The 7,063-nt window shown below is 38.3% G+C and overlaps 1 long non-coding RNA gene across 1 annotated transcript; it reads right to left on the bottom strand.

Annotated features, from left to right (window-relative positions):
* Nucleotides 1-6,044: 6,044 nt before the first annotated feature.
* On the bottom strand, nt 6,045-6,684 carry LOC131383702 (uncharacterized). The gene is made up of 2 exons (XR_009213938.1): nt 6,619-6,684; nt 6,045-6,418 (listed from the first exon to the last, which is right to left on the bottom strand). It is a non-coding gene; the product is annotated as an uncharacterized LOC131383702 (long non-coding RNA).
* Between the last annotated feature and the right edge of the window lie 379 nt (nt 6,685-7,063).

Raw genomic sequence — 7,063 nt, 5'->3', positions numbered from 1 at the left:
TCGAACATCTGACTTTTTATCTAATCAGTATCATTTAAAGAAAATCACTTTAGAACAGTGTTAAATGAACTGCCCTGCAATCAGTCCTGGAGGTGGGGGAGTTAATGCAGACTTTATTTTAATAGGGTACTTTATTTTAATAGTGTAAAACTAGGTTCTAGTGTAGAGACTCTTTTTAAGGACCAATATCATATGCTTTTTTCCTATGCAAGTGGATAGTTTCTATTTATTCCCAATGAAGCTGACTTATACATGATAGTGTAAAAATGGCCTTCCTTCTTCTAACTGTAACAACAGTTTCTTGAAAGGCAGTCTTGGGAAAAAAAAAAAAAAAACCTGGTTAAAGCATCTTTTTAAAAAACAAATATTGCAATCAACTGGCAGTTTGATTTCTGGCAGTCACACACACTTTCTAAGTCCCTAAAGTGTGATTTTCCTATTCCACTGAGCCAGTGTAGGCCACGATGGAAATCAGTCAAGAGGTGGAAATGACTCAGTACCCAGCGCAGTGACTGGAGACATTAGCTACAGTGTCAACCTAATTGTAATGTAATTCCAGTAATATATGCAGTTAACACTGAGCACAATTTAGGGTTCCCTGCCTAGAGTTTCAGGAAAGCCATGCTGTTATTGTAATGAACCCACTGCTTTGCTGCTCCAGTTTTAGTCCTTAGTTTTATTACTCAGGAAGAGTTCCCCAGTTATTTCCAAAACTTCTCTAAAAGAAGAAAGGTAATGATTCTGCATACCACTATTATATTACTTAGAAAAATGTTATAATGTTAGCTATTACAAGCTATTTCATACCTCAGTACTGTACTTTTTGCACAGATTATATAATTTAATCTACTCAACAATCCTATGGGTAGGCACTATTGTTAACTCTAAGTTAGAGAACTTGATCAGAGTCACACAACTAGTGAGTGGAGGTGACAGTGTTCAGACTTCCCTGAGTCTGACCCCAGACTTTACATTATTGTTAATATCCTGCAGTCTTACATTCACCTGTAGTTGCGTGTTAATTTTCTTTCTCAATTGCAGCATCAGTTTCTTCAGGAGTTCTGCTTTTATCAGATACTGTGCAGACTCATCAAATACTCAATGTTCATGTAGAGAAGGAAAAAAACATTAAGAAAAGAGAATGAAAAAGAGAAAGAAAGAGAGAGAGAAAGAAAGAAAAAGAAAGGAAAGAGAAAGAAAGAAAGAAAGAAAGAAAGAAAGAAAGAAAGAAAGAAAGAAAAGAAAGAAAGAAAGAAAGAAGAAAGAAAAGGAAGGAAGGAAGGAAGGAAGGAAGGAAGGAAGGGGAGAGGAGAGGAAGGAAGGAAGGAAGGAAGGAAATTAAGAAAGAAAGAGAGAGAGAAGGAGAAAGGAAGAAAGAAAGAAAGAGAGAGAGAAAGAAAGAGAGAGAGAAAGAAAGAAAGGAACGAAGGGGAGAGGACAGGAAGGAGGGAAGGAAATTAGAAAAAGAAAGAAAGAAAGAGAGAGAGAGAGAAAGAAAAAGAAAGAGAGAAAGAGAGGAAGGAAGGAGAGAGAGAAAAAGAAAGAAAAAGAAAGAGAAAGAAAAAGAAAGAAAGAAAGAAAGGGAAGGAAGGAAGGAAAGAGAGAGAGAGGGAGGGAGGAAAGGAAGGAAGGGTAATTACAACAGAATTGGGAATGGCTGAGCTAATGTTGAGAAATCTTTACAAGAGTCTTTTATTTTTTATTTCATTTATTTTTTTTTTTTTGGTAAGCAGTAAAACAAATCAAAAAAAAGAATTCCAGGGTAGGAGCATTTTCATTTATTTGATTATAGATTTGAATGTTTACTAGAAAAAATGATAGCAATATTTATTTTAAATGCCTGAGCTCTTAAAATACTGAGTTAAACTAATTCCGGGATATTTATCTGTGTGGGAAGTTTTGTGGTATGAAATACATAGCAAAGCTTTGAATATTGGTTCCACTCTTCTTAGCTGTGCAATCTTTTATAAACTGTTTAAACTGAACCTCAAATTCAACTTCTATAATATGCATATAATATCATGAATTTAATAAAGTTTATGTGAGAATTCTGCTTTATACAGTTTTGGTGAGAGCTCTACCTTATAAAGTTTTGGTCAGGATTCCACCTTACAAAGTTTTGCTGAGGTTGCTTCCAAGAGTTAGATGATTTGGGATTTTCACCAGGGTGAGGCTGATTTCACGCTAGGATATCCCCAAATCACTCCCTGTCCATCTTTGTTTATCTGGAAAATTCATGAAATTGCTGCATGAAATTCCCTGTTCACTTTTGTTCATCTATTCCACACAGATGAATAGCCTTGCTCAGCAAAGACTGGAGATGACCACTTCCTTACTACCACGGATTTGGAAATCAAACCCAACGGCAACTCAGAAGGGTAGGTATTATGGTTCCTATTTTATAGATGTAGACGCTGAGATTCAGGTTCACACAGAAGACTCAGAATATAACAAAACCAAAAATAATGGTGAATATTTATTATGCACTTGTATCGTGCAAAGTTTGTTTTCTTTTTTCTCCATCACATAGAACCTAACTTCTGGGGGAGATTATGAGAATTTGATTATTTTTCCCATTTTATAATAGTAAAGATTGAGTGTTTGAGAAGTTAATAAACTTCCTTAGAAGCAAAGCTGACAAGAGATAAAGCAGAGACTTAAATTTAAGCCTTTTAACTCTACAGCCATACTCTTGTCCAGTATGGAATTTCTTTTCTGTGGACAGACTGGAGAAATTTGGTGACAAGGACACATTTGGAATATTTTATATTTTCCACTGATGTTTGTCTACTTCTCTGACATCCTTAAGTCTATATTTTTAGGGCACTGATTAGTAAGTACATTAGTTACCTATTGCTATGTAATGAATTACCCCAAAGCAAAAAGACTTAAAACAAAATAATCATTTATCACAGTTTCAATAGGTTGGGAGCTTAAAAGTGGCTCAGGGTCTCTCATGAGGTTGCACTCAGGATGCTGGCTGGAGCTTCAGTCTCCGAATGCTTGACTAGGATGGGAAGATCTGCTTCCAAGGTAGCTCACTCACATGGATGGCAATTTGGGGCTGTTTTTTAGCAAGTGCATTCAGTTTCTTCCCACACTGGACTCTCTATAGTCTGTTTGAGTGTTCTCATGACCCTCAACTGTCTTTCCCCAGAGAAGGTAATCTTAGAGAGACAAGGGTTGAAACCACAATTACTATTTGGACCTAGCTTCAGAAATGACACTCATTGCTTCTCTTGGCCATACAGCCCAGCGTATTTCCATGTGGGAGGAGACTGCACAAGGAGGTGAGGCTCATTGGTGTCCCTCTGGACTCTGGTGTAGGGGCCAAGGAAAAATTACCCCTTTGCCCTGTGAAGGTTCACTGAAAAGTCAACTCACAAAAGACAGTCTAATTGGAGAAAAGGGATATGAATTTATTTAGTACACATGCACGAGAACCTTCAGAATGAAAACTCAAAGATACAGGGAAAATTGCCTGTTTTAATGCTTAGGTTCAATAAAGTATGGACAGCTGTGAAGAAATATAATTGGACAAAAGGGGTCTGATCTAATGTTAATAGATGGAGGTGGGAAACCCAGTGAGGCCTGCCCATCTAGCCTCTTGTTGACCTCTTTGAGCTGCATTTCTTTCTTCTGGGTATGGGGCAGGACCCTCTCTTGAATGCGGGTTCTTACGACCTCGGTCAAACAAGGTATAGGTAAGATAATTTCTTTATGGCCAGTTTCTAAAGAGAAAAGTGGAGGAAAGTTAGAGCAATGTTTTTAGGCTTTTTGGCTGGTTTTGGGAAAAAGAAGTTCTGGTTTCTATGACCTACCTTGGAGAAGAAGGATTCTAGTTTTTATGGGTAGCTTTGGGGGAAAATGGGACTGAGAGAGGAAAGGAGGAGGGCAGAAAAAAATTGTTGCTTCTGAGGCTGCTTCTGAGGCCTTCATTTTGGGGGTGTTGTTTTCTGAGTCCCAACACTGGCTACCATAGTAAGGGTCAAACCAGGAAAAAAGAGGAGATTCAGTATAGACCATTTGTTTCATAGATGGTAGAAGAGATAAGCCAACAAAGGAAGATGAGACAACCCAGATATCAGCAACAAGAAACCACTACCATCATTCCATAGGCTGGAGAGACAAAGGAAGGAGGGAGTGGAATTAGCAAAGCCCACGGCTTGAGTCCCATGGTGTACACTGGAACCACAGCTCATTCTAGCGGGATCTGTAGATGCAGAGGAGGTACAGCTGCTGCTAGAGTTGTTGCCTGAAGCAGAAGACTAGGGAAAACTACTTATTTCTCCCTTCCTCTAGCCCTGCGGTCACCCTGTCTCTCTGGTTGAACCAACCAGAATCTATCTGATGCAGCATCCTTATAGCATTCGAGGTTCAGCTCATCTGCTGTGCCCAGCAGAGCAGGGGAAAGTTGGGGAATGAAACAAAGGTAAAATAGGTTCAGGACTGGTCCTGGATAAAACTAAAGAATAATATATATCTATTTCCTTTTGAAAAGAAAATCAAAAGCAAACTCTTTTTACATCATTTTGTCTAATATAGCACTCATTGCAAGAATCATTCTATAAGAACCCCAAAAGTGAGATTATTTGTTGAAAAAGATTGAAACTTCAACTTGTCTTAATGGATGTGGAGGTGTGAATATCTGTCATAAGTCTAGACAGGAAGGGCGGTAACTGACGTACCTCAAATATCACCCTCTCCCTACCACTTGTATTTTTCTTTCCTCTTACCCTCTTCTAAACTCATAAGCTCATATCACTTATTATTTCCTGAAAACAAATATGTATCTGTTTATTGGTTGATAATCTGTCCTATGAGGAAGCCTGTCATTTTTACCACCGTGAACAGACCTGGAACAGCATCTGCAACATAAACAATGTTCAATAAATATTTACTCATCCATTCAAAAATAATTGCCATCTCTGAAATGGAAATGTATGGGCAGAAGGAGTAGGTACCTTTAACCAAAGACTGATGGAAATCAAAATATGAAAATATCAGCTTCCTCAGATAGGACAACTCTAAGGTCTAATGTATGTCTGTAGGATGAAGCTACACTTTTCAGGATTTTGTCTGAAATCATTCCCCTGCTTAGCTCCCTCCCTTCCCTAGCCCATTTCTTCTAGTTTCTTACTGATTTCCTTTGGGAACCATTCCTTTAATAAATTATTTGCACATAAACCCTTGTCTTTGACTTCTGCTATATATGCTGTGATGACTCACAATTAAGAAAATCAAGACAAGGCAGAGTAAACTGTCTTTACTAATTTACTTATCTCATAGGATGACTAGGTCAATCAAGAGAGATCAAATATGATAACCTTTGCAAAGAAACTGGAGTATTTAGAAGTAGTAACTAGCTTTAGTAACAGCTCCTCAGCAGCCTACACTTAATATGGTGCTTTTATTTATGAGCTCTCATTTCACCATCCTAAGACTCCTCCAAACTTGAGAACATGTTGCATTTTCATGGTTATTTTAGAGATAATGCTAATAAAGTTCAAAGGAAGAGAAGCAACTTAGATTCAGGACCAGTCCAGTTAATGGTTGTGCAAATTTTTAACAGAGGTCCCCAGTCTCCAAGGTCATCTGTCTTCACTCACTAGGAGATTTTTAGTTCTTTTACTTGAACAGATCATTCTCTATTTTGAAAAGCATATGTAGGATTACAAACTGAAAATGTGAGAGTTCTCCAGTGCACAGCCTCCATCTACCCAGTTTATCCATGATGGACCCCAAAGGCTCTACCAAATTCCTAAGGCACTCCTGGACCCAGCTTAAAACTACGTCACTTCATCATGCTCAAGAAATAGCCCTGTCATCTCACAGCACAATCTAAAGGAGCTCAGCAGCTTAGGATGAAAAACTCATCACTTCCATCCATCACTAGTGAAAGGCAGGAAAATAATTGGATGAGTGTCCTGAGTACGTTGGTCCCCGCCAACTTGCTATATTACATGTTATTACTAATGGAAGAAGGAGTGAGTAAATGCCCTACTGTGTATAATATCAACCACATGAGTCTTGATAGATAAATGTAACTTTTGCAAACTTTATGGATTAGCCATCAAGAAAGCCTCCACCGTATTTGCAGACAGGTTTTCAATGCCACCCTGGATAGCTGGGCACTAACATAAGCAAAGCAAACACCTATGCTCAAGGGAAGAGCTGCAGTTGATCTTTAATGGTCAGGCCAGAGGAGACCTTTGGTTCAAAGGATGAAGAATGAGGTTCTATAGCATTTATGGTTTCCCTTTTCCAGGTACTTTCTATCTGTTATTGCAGGCAAGGCCTTCATTGATCTTTTCTTTCAACTGTTATTTATTCTTTCCTTTTAGCCTCAGCAAAGGAGGAAGATGAAGGGTCCAGGTACTTTGTCATTCTCCAGTACTTCTGAACAATGTGGCACTTCCTAGATAAGAAAACCAATAGTTATTTTCTTCAGCGCTGGCCACTACATTTTGCTACTCTTGGGAATGCAAGGGCTGCCCCTTGGGAGTAGAGAGATTGGAAAGGGCAGGAATTGAGAATATACCTAATTTATTTTTCTTCTTTCATTTCTTTTGGGATCTGTGCTCTCTTGCACACCTGGACTTACAGCCCTAAACTTACAGTTTCCAAAAATACAGCATGCTTCTTCACCTCCAAAACGATTCCCTCACTTTTGGTATATCCATCTCTTTCTTCTTTCCCTGCTCAGTTTATTCCATCATAGGGAGGGGAATCTTTGTAGCAGGATAATTCCAGAAGTTCCTTTAGCATCACAAAAGACCCATGTTCTAATGCCAGTTCTATCACTTTTTAGCAGTGTGACCTAGGGACAGGTTTATAAGTTCCCTGTGCCTTAGCATCCCCTCTATAAAATAACAATAACAGTACTCACTTCCTAACTTTGTTGTGAGAGATGAGACGATGCATGTAAAGAAGTTGTTTTATGGTAGACAGTCAATATGGCAGTAAAGAAAAAATAATTATTTAATGTTATTTAAATGAAGTTAATGGTAATGACAATAAAACTTCAGTGCTTATTTCTTTCCCCCAGGGTACCTTTCTTGAT

Source organism: Hylobates moloch, unplaced genomic scaffold, assembly GCF_009828535.3.
Source record: "Hylobates moloch isolate HMO894 unplaced genomic scaffold, HMol_V3 SCAFFOLD_6, whole genome shotgun sequence".
Classification (NCBI taxonomy): domain Eukaryota; kingdom Metazoa; phylum Chordata; class Mammalia; order Primates; family Hylobatidae; genus Hylobates; species Hylobates moloch.
Note: the sequence above shows the minus strand (reverse complement) of the source record. Positions and strands in the feature narration are given on the sequence as shown.